Source organism: Callorhinchus milii, unplaced genomic scaffold, assembly GCF_018977255.1.
Source record: "Callorhinchus milii isolate IMCB2004 unplaced genomic scaffold, IMCB_Cmil_1.0 Scaffold1, whole genome shotgun sequence".
Taxonomy (NCBI): Eukaryota; Metazoa; Chordata; class Chondrichthyes; order Chimaeriformes; family Callorhinchidae; genus Callorhinchus; species Callorhinchus milii.
In genome coordinates, this window is record NW_024704742.1 from 33,850,887 (window position 1) to 33,864,123 (window position 13,237).

Here is a 13,237-nt window from a genome sequence, read left to right on the forward strand (position 1 = left end):
CTTTTACCCCTTTGCCAGAAGGTTGTGAGCTCAAACCATACGTCAATACTTGAGCTCAGTGGCACTGCAGTGCAGTCCTGGGTGTGTGCTACATTTGTCGCTGTCCTTTGTATTAGATGTTAAACAGAGGTCCCAGCTGCCTGTTCATGTAGCTGAAGATCCCACTAACTATTCAAAAAGTAGCTAAAGATCCCATTAACTATTCAAAAAGAGAAGTGAGCCTCTCCTGGTCTTGGCCAACAATCCTTCAGTTCATTACTGATACAATGGCTGTTTCGGGGATCTGCTGTACAAATATACAGTCAATACTCTTCACAGCTGTGAAGCTCTTTGAGATGGAACTTTATAGCATAGAAGGCCACTGAGTCCATTGTGTCTGCTCTTTCTTTTAAGATCAATTCTTGCAGTCCCATTTACCTGCCCTTGCCCCTCTCGTTTATTCCTTTTTGGTATTTGTCGAATTCCTTTTTGAAAGCTCATATGGATTCTGCCTCAAACACTTCCTGGCAGGACATTCCATATCCTAACTACTCTAACTACTCCTAACGTGGAGTCCTGTAGCTCAGTGGTTAGAGCACTCGCTTTGCAAGTGAGAGACCTGAGTTCAAATCCAGGCAGAGGGCGAAACCTTGGGCAAGTTTCCTTACTCCACACGCCTAATAATAATCCCTTCAAAACAAAAACAATAATAAATTGGTCATTTTCAATCTACGACTGTTTGTGGGACATTGCTGTGCGCAATTGGCTGCCGCGTTCGCCACAAATATACAGTCAATTCACTTTACAGTCTATTCTGTGAAGCGCTTTGGGACGTCCTCCCGACGTGAAAAGCGCTATATCAAATGCAAGGATTATTATTATTATTATTATTACTCTGTGTGAAAAAATACTTCAGCATTGTAGGTGCTATATCAAATGGCAGTATTATTAAACTATTTTTTAATTGCATCCATCAATTACACAGAGAAGAGCAACTTTAGCCATTCTCAATTCTGCAATGTAACAAAAGCAAGAGTAAATGGGTAGAACGTAGTCAGTGAGCATGCTCCTCGGGCTCCACCAAAATCATTCTTATCAGGTTGATCATGTTAACATGATGTAGGTATAAAACTGATTATATACCCAAGACAAAACTGATTTTAGATATTAAATCCAAAACACAAAGTCAATAAAGGATTTGGGTTTGTTAAATTAAATTGCACCGTGTGAGGCGCAGGTCTGTACGCTCGACTTGCAAGCGAGAGGACTTTGGTTCGATTACTGGCAGGGCGAAACATTGTACAAGTTTCCTTACTCCACACACACACCTCCGTTTACCTAACAGTAAATAGGAATCCTGTTGTTAGCCGATTGGGGGGACCGCTTTCCAGGGGTAATAATCCCTTTTAAAAATATTTTTTTCAGCGAAGTTCAATTGTGTTATTTGAATCAGATCCTTTTAAACTGTGAAACATTCGGCACAATTATAGATTTTTGCCCTTACAATCTTAGGTTGTATCTCAAGAGTACTTTGACAGCAGTGTCAGTATCACACATCATCAAACCCTTAAGTGCTATATCACCAATGTACTGGGGATCTAGTGACAACAGTGCTCGTGCTTTTAGCCTTTTTGTTTTTAATTCAATGTGACGGCCTTCATGAATAATTAGTCTGGAAGGTATTGTGAAGTGATTTTAATGTCAGAATGGCTTTCCACAGCCACAATGATTATTATAGCTCTGGGTTATTTTTTTCTCTCATCAATACATTGTAAGAGTTTAAGACCAATGGGTATAGTTTCTTCACTGCATGCAGTCCTAGATATTGGTTTGGCCTAGATCATGGCTGTGGATTGAATAGGTCAAATAATTGAATTGAAAAGAAAATGTAGCTGTAAAGACAACAGCGTCCAAGACAAATATATTGCCTTTAAAGAAAATATGGGATGATATCTAATTAAATAGGATAATTTGTTGAAGTACAGAGACCCCCAATTTCTCAACAGTTTGATAAGACCCACGATGAAGAGTTATAGGGAGGGACAAAGTACAATACTAATTGAAGCAGCAGCACTGTTCTGACAGACTGAAAATAGTGCAGATAAAATAAAAGCAACAATGCCTGCAACAACTTGCATGAAACTCATGATCAGAAGTGTTGTTATAAAGGCAAATACATGCAACAGGATTTACAGTATTGAGGGTAACCCTGAAGCTGTTCCATCCTTTCACTTTGTTAAAATGGATTAAATTGTTTAGATTACAAGTGCTTCCCAATACTGATGTTACTCAGTAACCAGAAAACATGCTCGATGACTCCTGGTTGGACAACTCTCAATGTCTCCAATAGCTTCTAGACATTACAGAATGCAATATATTATCTTTAAAATGTTACTGAAAAAATAGGTTATTAAAAAAATCAATAGCTTTCAATATTAATGAAATGTGAAATGACTGAATGCATCTGATTTGTGATTAATAATAATCCTTGCATTTGGTATAGTGCCTATCACAATAAAACATCAAAGTGATTCATAGACAGTTGCTATCAAGCATAGTATTGTATATTATATGTAAATGTGGCAACTAATTTTGACAAACAGCTATGATGCAAATGACTAATTTATCTGGAGGATTGTTGACTAGGACCCCAGGAAAAACTCACTTCTATTTTTGAATAGCTATCATGGGATCTTTAATGTCCACCTACACAGGCAGATGGGACCTCAGTTTAATATCTTATCCACACTCTTCCAATGCTGCCTAGACTGTGAACACAAAGTCTCCAACAGGTGACTTGGACCCACAATCAGAGATGTGAGTGCTACCAACTGAGCCAAACTGACAATTTACTGGTAGTACAAAACCGATTTCCACTCTCATTGAGGCAATCTCTTCACATCACATTATGTAGGGTAATTATTATGTGCGTATAGTGTCAGCCGAGCTCAGTTGGTAGCACTCTCGGCTCAGTCAGAGGATTATGGGTTCAAGCCCACTTTGTGGTTTTGAACTCATATAGTCGAGGCTGACACTCTCGTGCACTGCTGGAGGTGTACTACTTTTTCGGAGGTGCTGTCCTCAGGTAAGACTTTAAACCAAAGTCCTGTTCAGGTGGACGTTAAAGATCCCAAAGCACTATTTGAAAAAAGGAAATTTCTTCTGGAATATATATAGATATATATTTATTTGTTGATATATATTTACTCTGGTCTCAAATAGTATCAAATCCTTTACGGAAAAGAATATGCAACATGTTATTATCCCGTTACAGAATGCAACCGACCCAGCACCTAGTGGCGGGGGTGGCCTCCGTACACTCCACTCTGGTGAAGGAACCAAGGCTTCCTCGCCTCGGGGTTCTGCTGCCCTTTGCAGGGTACAATTACAAATGGGGTCTTATACCCCCCTCCCTATCTCTCCCTTCTTAGTGGGGAGCGGGGACAGGTTCACTGTACACAGGTTGTGCACAGTAGCTCAGTGGCTAGAGCTAGAGCTCCTGTAGCTCAGTGGTTAGAGCACTCGCTTTGCAACCGAGAGACCTGAGTTCAATTCCAGGCAGAGGGCAAAACCTTGGGCAAGTTTCCTTACTCCACACAGAGCCTAATAATAATCCCTCCAAAAACAAAAACAATAATAAATTGGTCATTTTCAATCTACGACTGTTTGTGGGACATTGCTGTGCGCAATTGGCTGCCGCGTTCGCCCACAAATATACAGTCAATTCACTTTACAGTGTGTTCTGTGAAGCGCTTTGGGACGTCCTCCCGACGTGAAAAGCGCTATATCAAATGCAAGGATTATTATTATTATTATTATTATATTTGTTTGGGACGCTCCCTCAAAGGCCAAATCTGGGCCAAGTACAGTAACACCAAAAGCACCTCAGACATTATCACCAGGTTTTTCCCGGTGATGGAAAGCGAGCGCTGGCGCCACATCCCCAGTTTCTTCCTCACTGTATCTAGATGCTCCTCCCAGCTTTTTTGGTACGCCCCTGCCACCCCGAACTAGATTCCGAGGACCTTGCATTCTGTTCTTCACTTCATGGCTGCAACCTTGCTAGATGCACTGGAGGATACAGGCTACAACCTCACATAGAATGTATTCACTACACTGGAAGATTGTACGACCTCCACTCTTCAGTTACAGAGTTACAGTTCAGTTACAGTGATATTAATAATCATGAATAATAAGCCCTCCAAAAACAAAACAATAATAAATTGGTCATTTTCAATCCAAGACTGTTTGTGGGATATTGCTGTGCGCAATTGGCTGCCACGTTTCGCCCACAAATATACGGACAATTCACTTTACAATCTATTCTGTGAAGCACTTTGAGATGTCGAGAAGACATGAAAAGCACTATATCAAATGCAAGGATTATTGCTATTATTACAGAGAAAGTAAACCTAGAACAATATTTTCAAATATGCCAAGAAAACAGGATGAAAGGGCACAGGGTTAAGATTGTGAAGGGTAATGTATGAATTACCACCACCAGCAGATGGTGATTTCTTTAGAATTTTTAAATTTAAAATTTCTAAATTTCTTTAGAGAGAATGTGATCAACAACTGAAATAATTTACCAGGAAATGTGTTTGAGGGTAAAACGCTGCACTTATTTTAACAGAGACACTAGAATCAATATGCTGGACGAATGAGATTAAACGCATTGAAGGGACTTTTTCATCTGATACATTTTAAAATAAGTTTAGAAAAAAAATTAACCTGGGACTTCAGCTGAACCACAAATACAGTCCAATGTGTATCTGTATTTACTGAAAAAGTACTTTACTTACTGCTCAGTTTATACTTGACTGTTGACAAAAGATGACATCTGAACAGCTGCCTAGAACAACTGAACATTTACCATTAATGAAGTTAATGCCAGTTCACAGTAGCAAATCCACACCACAAACTCCGGAGTTGACCAGCAAGGAGTATACGTGGTAAAAATGGATTGCTCTAATTTTTTTTTTAAGTTGGCTTATTACACACACACACACACACACAGAGCCTTCCAGTATACAGATAATTGCATAGAATTGTCACTGCGATGATCCAGTTAAAACTTTTAACCTCTTGCAACATCTTCAGAGTTCAACAAATGACATGACCTTTACCATACACTCAATTTGAAATGTTTAACTGGTGAAACAAGGTCTATTCGCCATTTAAAAAAAATTGGGCCAAACATTTCAAATTTAAAAAGGGCTTTGTTAAAACTAATAACATTCTCATCTCTCTTGCAGCAGTGCTGTTGGAAAGATCAACTTTTAAAGAGAAATGATTAGCTTTTACTGTCAGGTGCACCAAGACAGAAGAGGACACAGGTTTAGTGTTGCAAAAGGCATTTCAAGACAGATAACCAGGAAGTGTTTCTTTACCCAGAGGTTAATTGATGACTGGAACACATTGTCAGGCCTGGTTCAGGCCAGAGCGCTGGACCCATTTGAAAAAAAACAGCTTGATACTCTGATGGGATGACACTCGGGTGGGAGTTCTGGGAGAATGAGATCAAATGGGATGAAGGATCTTCTTTATTGGAACCAATTTGGGGTTCCTGCCAGTAAACTGGGGTAAGAGGCAATAACTAATTCTATCACATTGGTCATTTAGTCACAAATTGTATGGGAAAAAGGGTCAGAAGCAGTTTGCCAATAACAGTTACTAGATTTGACAACCATTGTCCTGTTCAACATAGATAATTTGACCCAGGTGCAATAAAATTGCAGTTTTTTTTTGTTTACCAGGATTATCAAACTTTTCTAAGGTTGACGTTTCAGTGATCAGTTATTGTAATCTCCTCCTGTATCACCGACGAAACAAATCTTTCCACAGAAAAGTGATGTTAAAAATTGAACCTGAAACATGTTGCAGCACAAGGTGGCAGTTTTGACCACAAACTCAGGCTTTACAATGCACAAGCTCTAATTTTTTTTTAAAAAAATTACATTTGGAACAAATAGTTTAAGATTAGGTCGTCATCATGAAATATTTCTGGTTACAATATTTACTAGGCTGAACTGAAACTCATCTCACCAACAGCGCAATTGAGCCAACTAACCCCACATCTTGAGAAACTCAGATAAAGATGTTGTGAACACATACATCAGCATTGAAAGACCTTTGCAGTGCGTTTCAGATTTCATAGCTTCACTGCAGCATGTAGCAGCACGAGCATCAGTCAATTGATTTGGCAGATTGGTGTACTAAAGCACTAGGGGAGTCAGACTTAGTGCTTGCAACTCCTTCCCATACAGCAAGAACCTTGGAGTGTTGCCTCGTGCAAAAGCTTAGACTGGTAAAATGACTAGCTGCGTGGTCATCATTTCAATCAATGTCACAGTTCCAGTAGGAACTCAGATACTTGTTCATGGAATGAGGTGGAGCGAGGGTAAAGGGAAGAGAAAATGAGTCTCAGATGCAGAACATTCATACCAAATTGTACATTGTACATCAGTCAGTGTAAAACCTCATGTTCTGCACCAAACCCATTCAAAGAATAAAAACAAATATTGCACATTCAAATGTTTAGCGATTCAATATCGGTACAATTCCACCTTATTTCACAGGAACAGAAAATCGATTTTTTTTTTTAAACCTTGCATAAAAGAAAAGGTATTTTGAAAGCTGCCAAATATTCCTTACTGAAAGGGTTATCAGGAGATGTGGGTCCTCGTCCTCTCCTTGCACAGTTCGATTATTCGAGAGTCAAGGCTGGAAACAAAACACATCTGCAGAAAATCTTAAGATTTGACTCACACTGTTTTTGGGTACACAGTGTATTCAAGTCAAGGCTTTTTATTTGTGCTTGTTCAAAACTGATCCACGGTTGGATCCATTACCCATTTACCACATTCTTTTGCCATGTTCCTACTTTAAAGTAGGAAAGATCTTACTTTTAAGTTTGTCTATGTCGTAGCCTTAACAGATTAAGAGCTTAGTTAATTTTGTTTTCTGCTTTTGTGACTGGATTTAATGCTCCATTTAAACTGCACAGTTGGTGACGTGTAAAGGCATCTATTTGAATCTAATGCTGTTGGCAGCAAAAGAAATTAATTCCCAAAATTCCAAACAGACTTGAAACTTCAAATAAAAATCAATTGGCAGCTATTAATATGTTGAGAGAGATGGCCAAACTTCTGGCTATGATACCATAATAGTTCAGCACTGGTCTGTGCCCTGCATTTAGTTTCAAGTACGTTATCAGCTCAACAACAACAACAAAATTAAATTTGCATGGCGCCGTTCAAGTCAAGATGCTGGACAGTCAGTGTTTGGACCCAAGCTGGGGGTCAGGATCGGGCAGGGGGGAGAAGGAGGGTGATCGAAAGCATGGTCAAAGAGGAGGGTCTTTAGATGGGTCTTGAAGGAGGCAAGGGAGGGGTGAGGTGGAGGGACTGCGGGATGGAGTTCCAGAGGGTGGGGGCAGATTGGCAGAAGGCCCGCCCGCCAATGGTGGGGCGGGAGAGGTGGGGGATGTTAAGCAGGCTGGAGCTCACTGAGCGGAGGGAGTTGGCAGGATGGCAGGGTGTTAGGAGGTCGCAGAGGTAGGGGGGAGCAAGGCTGTGGAGGGCTTTGAAGGTGAGGACCAGGATCTTGAACTGTATCCTCTGTGTGATGGGAAGCCAGTGGAGTCGGGCGAGGATGGGGGTAATAGGATCACGAAGCCTGGTGCAGGAGAGGACATGGGTTGCAGAGTTCTGGATGATCTGCAGCCTATGGAGGGAAGAGTTGGGGAGGCCGACAAGCAGAGAGTTTGCATAGTCAAACCTGGATGTTTTGCAGTGTCAGACAACCCAGCACCTAGCAACAAGCAGTTCAAACCAGTTAAGCGAGCGGAAATACATCATTTGATGTGGCATCAAGAGATCCAGAATAGATTCATATAAATCCAGAATTGCTGTGTCTGGCTGGTATTGAATTTGCTTCAGTCCTGCACAGGTCTCTGATGTAAATGATATTGAAAGGCTTTGTAAAGGACAATTCTATGCAATTTTATTCCTTGTGTGAATGTGTCAGTGTGACTGAGTTGGTCACACTCTTTTCCATGGTTGTGGTTTGTTCCTGTTACATTCTTAGGTGGCAGTCTAGCTTAGTTGTCAGCGCTCTCGCCTCTGAGACAGAAGGTTGGGTGTTCAAGCCTTACCTATCTACTTTAAGATTTTGAATTCTTATGGTCTAGGCTGACACTCAATACTGCACTGCATTGTCGGAGGTGCCGCCCTTCAGATGAGATGCTAATCTGAGCGGATTTGGATCCAGGACATTATAAGAAACTCCCTTCTCTTTCCGAACAGCACCACAGGATCCTTTAACATCCAGCTAAACAGGGTACAGACAAGGAGCACGGCTTAGCATCTCAGCCGAGGGATGGCACCTCCAACAATGCAGCGCTCCCACATCAATCTCCGACTGTTTGTGGGACACTGCTGTGCGCAACTGTCTGCCAAGTTTCGCCCACAAAAATACAGTCAATCCACTTTACAGTGTATTCTGTGAAGCGCTTTGATACACCTCAACCACATGACAAGGCGTTATATTAAATGCACATATTATTATTTTATCAACAGGAAAATCTTGAATTAACTGATCTCAGCCGAGCAGCAATGAGGTGCTACAATCTCAAGTCTTCATAATGGGTGGTGGGGGGGAGAGAAAGAGCTGAGGTTTCCCCATGACTACTATCCAGTGATTGTAGTTGTAGATCAAGTGTATTCTGCTACAAATAGTGTCCCAATACTGTCCTCAAGATCATACCACACCCATTTTTCAAAGATTAATGAAAAGCCCAAAATGGTGTTGAAATGAATTGGGTCCAATGTTTCAGAGGCTACATTATAACAAAGTGCAAAAAAGGGCAGACTTCCGGATTACCTGGTTGCTGCAAACTTCCAGTGTGTTGCTCACATGGACTGACATCACTTCTGTTGCAGCATGCGGGAAGTGACATTGGTAGTGCTTCCTGCTCACAGCACAGGAAATGACTTACTGATGTCTCCTGCACATATCAAGCATGCACAAGAAATTACAGTGATGACTCCTTGACCCAGAGATTGGCCTTTGTTGTTAGCATGGGGAATTGGCTTGACCATGCCAGAAGCTGGGTTTATCATGGTTCCTTGTACTTACTATCCACCTACTGAGGACTTGTTGGATGTCGAACGACCAACTAGTGACTATCCCCCTTGGGAGGTGGGGAGGGGGGAATATAAGCGGGGTCTCCTTGGAGCTGAACTGGTGACACGGTGACATGCCTGGCAATAGATTGGGATCGAGCCAGCCCTCTGTGGCTGTCTCAGTAGTCCAGTAAGCAGTATGTGTCCCTTCAGGGAGTGCGCCTTCCATTCCAACAATCTAGCTCTGTGTAGATGGGATGCAAGGAAATCTCGGCTTGGTTTGGATACTCTTTAGTATTGTGATGGTTTCATCATGTGTCAACGACACCCGGCTGAACAAAAATGGTTCTACTACTCAATCGATCGCAACTCTCAGCAAACTCATGCTCAATTGGGATGCATTTTAACAGGGTACTGGCCCTGAAATACAGCGACATGTACTTGGCTTCAGAGTATGCAACAAAATTCATCTGATAAAACAATATTTCCCAATACTTTTTCCACAGTGGGATGCCAATTGTGTCAGTTTTAGTCAGAGATCTTCAAATCAGTCATACTGATCAGCAATAGAGCCAACTATCCAATTTATAAGAGCCAGTGCGGAGAGTAATGGGAAGAGAGGCGTAGGACTTTTTTAAAAAGCTATTGTGTCATATTTTGCAATTCTAAAACTACAGAACCACGAGTCTCAGAGGAAATGCAAGGTAGATGTGGAAAATAGAAGACATTAGAGCTCTGGTTCAAGGAAAATATTTTCCAAAGTGTTATTTTGTTCATTGCTAGAGCTACTAAATTATGTGCATTTTTATTCACTTAATTATTTAGGCCAACAAAGTTTTACATCGACTGTCTGAAGAGTAGAACTGGCAGAGAAATGGGAGAATGTTAAACGTCCACACTCTTAAGTGAGGAAATAATCTATTGTCTGGGGGATTACTGATGGGACACACAAACCATACAGAAAGGTGGAGAGGGGAAACAAACGCACCCCACCTTGTATCTCAGTAATGAAGGCAATGCACATTCACACCATTTCTTTCATTTATAAGTGACCAGAGGCCAAAATCCCAACACACACTAACAAAAGCAAAATAGACATGTCTGTTGACTCTCCCTTAACAGTGAGCTTCCAAAGTAGTAGGAACAAAAATCAAGTGCATTTAAAAAAAGTATAGATTTTGTAGCATTAAGTCTATTTCATTAGCTAGTGATGAATCTCTATAGATTCCTGGCATAACTAGGCACTGAGCAGTGCTTATACCAGATGTGCAACAGTTGCACATCATGCACTGCACTGGAGTAATTATCTTTTGTTCCTTTATGCCAAGCAACACAGAATATATATTTTTTAGAGGTACTACATGGTGTTTTCTCCTAAAGTATCGCCCCACTGGCAATCAGATTGAAATGGAGCTGGGTCTCAACTCCAGCAGGGAGCACCAATACCAGCATAGCAACTTCCAATCTGATGGGTATTCAGGTGAGTAGACAACGGGAAATAAAAATCTTACAACATTTGGTTTTAAATGATTGGAATACATGAGAGGTGCTGCTTCTCTAAATAACTCTCTGCAGCTTTAGGAGAAAAAGCCTAAGCACACACGACACCTTGAACTAGTTTCAATGAAAGTACAGGGCAACTGATAGGCCTTCATGGACAGCTGTTGCAACTGATTTTTAGAGATAACAATCAGAGAAAATTCAAAATACTGAGATGGAACAGTTGAATTGGAATTAAATGGTATTTAGCGTTTGGCAAGAAGACCTTATCCATAACTTGAAGTTCTGGTATTTGATGTCTGGAAGAAGCCAGAGTGAGAAATAGTGCAGAAAGAGATATACCGCAGATTGATGGGGTTTGTCAACAACTGGAGTCCTGTAGCTCAGTGGTTAGAGCACTCGCCTCACAAGCGAGAGACCTGGGTTTGATTCCCGGCGTGCGAAACCTTGGGCAAGTTTCCTTATCCACATACCTGATAAGAATCCCTCAAGAAAAACAAACAATAATAAATTGGTCACTTCAATCCACGAGTGTTTGTGGGACACTGCTGTGCTCAATTGGCTGCCGCGTTCCGCCCACAAATATACAGTCAATTCACTTTAAAGTACATTCTGTGAAGAGCTTTGAGACGCCTAGATGTGAAAATGCTATATCAAATGCAAGGATTATTATTATTATAACAAACAATTTTACATGGACATTCCTGAGAAGTGTTTCAAAATATAATTTCAACAGTAATGCAAAATATCTAGTCGCACCACTCCCAGGGACCATTGGGAAGTGTTTATGCTCTTGTGGTGGCTCAGCAAGTTTATTCATAACTGACCATATAACCCAAGACGATCCTAGGTTCCATCCCTAACTTTTGGCTGATCTCACCCAGCATGGCAACCTGGGTACTACAACTGGCCCTGGTACTGAACATGGTTGCAGCAGGTGTATTGCGTACAGTAATAGTGTACCGAACACTATTTGTAAACTTCTATTGTGTACAGTAATATAGTATACTGAAGGTTTTGCAGCATTTGTTTTTTTTTAAAAAACAATTAGTATCCAATCGTTTTCCTAATTTTCTCCCCAGTGACATATGACTCTCTGCTTTTGGCCTGGCCTCCTCTTACATGAGTATGTTTCCACAGCCTCTGTTGGCCCTACGGCACAATTCTACAGAAGAATAGTTTTAGATCCTGGTTCTCTAAGGCACACCCACTGTGACTCTTTCAACTGTAGTTTTTCACAATGATAGCCCTTCACAGATACAGTATTAATGCAGCCATTAGCTCCCGATTTGTAATGTGGAACAAGCACAATGGCATATGAAGAGAAATAAAAAAAAACATTCTATGCCAGAAAACAGGAATTCTGCAATACATTTAAGTGGAAACCCCTCTAAGTCAGCAGTTTTAAATTTTGCTAATAATCAGGTAGGGCCCCCTATGGTGGCTCCTCAAACGCACGAGAATTTTCAAGGCTTTATTTTCATCTAGAAATGATTGTGCCAAGCAGTCTCCAGAGTAATGATTTTAATTGGACCCATAACAATTACACAAGCTTTCAAACCTGAGTTTTCTTACTCAGGTACATTTTGCACGAGCAGACCTACGGAGGAGGGGCAGATTGAACCTGAATCTCTCCTCAATGACTGAACACCCTGCTTTCCCTCCTGCCCTCCAGCCTTCCCAATCCCCACCCCCAGCTCAGGTCCGAAACTCTTACTGCCCAGTGCCTCGGGATGTCCTCCCGACGTGAAAGGCGCTATACAAATGTAAGTTTGTTGTTGCCTTTCTCATTGCTGAATCGGCTGGATTCAGGGGCTCTGCAGCAGGGCTACGCACTCATTGATGCGGATACATAAGCGATGCTGCAACTGATCAAGTCTTCATCTGGACAGCTGCATCTTCAAAATCCTGCGGTGCTTTTGCATAGAATCACACAGCCAAGTATTCACACCAGCTCCACTACTTGCTTAAGAATAGCTGGGACATTAAGAGCCCCAGGTTTTTAATGCAGATAAAGAAAACTGCAGTCTGGATACGTACAGCATCTGACAAGTACAACACATTGGCATTCATTTACTCCCCAACTGAGTACTTCTGTCTCTAATAAAAGGATTTGTAACATGTTGGCCTCATGTCTAGATAGATCCACATATGCGATTATGTGACAGAACAATAAGTGCAACCTCTGTCACATGAGTACCCTTTACACTTACAACATTTTCTTTCTCTTTGGAATACGTGACATCAGGCACAATATCGAGGAAAACCACGTAAAACAATGATCATTCCAGCTGGTGAAATATGCCTTTTACATCTCGAGACTCTCAAACTTATGGAATAAACTGCATGACTTTGTGGCTTTAACAATGCGTGTAAAAGGTCAACTATCAGATGAACAGTCAGTCAGGTGTTTGATCACTTTTGGGTTTGAAAATTGTATCAACATAGAAAAGTTACACTACCAGTTTCACGAGTCATGAAGGCGTGGTGAATACACCAAGTTCTGTGTCAGTCGCACCTTTCATGTACTGTGCGTATAGATGAGCCTTGCATTTGGTAGTCAGGAGGTCATCTCAAAGTGCTTCACAGGATTTACTGTAAAGTGTTGTGACTGTATTTTCTAGACAACCGTT

At 41.2% G+C, this 13,237-nt stretch overlaps 1 protein-coding gene across 3 annotated transcripts in view; it reads right to left on the minus strand.

Moving 5' to 3' along the window:
* ap1ar (adaptor related protein complex 1 associated regulatory protein) overlaps positions 1–13,237 on the minus strand; it is a 41,417-nt gene that overhangs the window by 24,083 nt on the left and 4,097 nt on the right. The window lies entirely within an intron of this gene.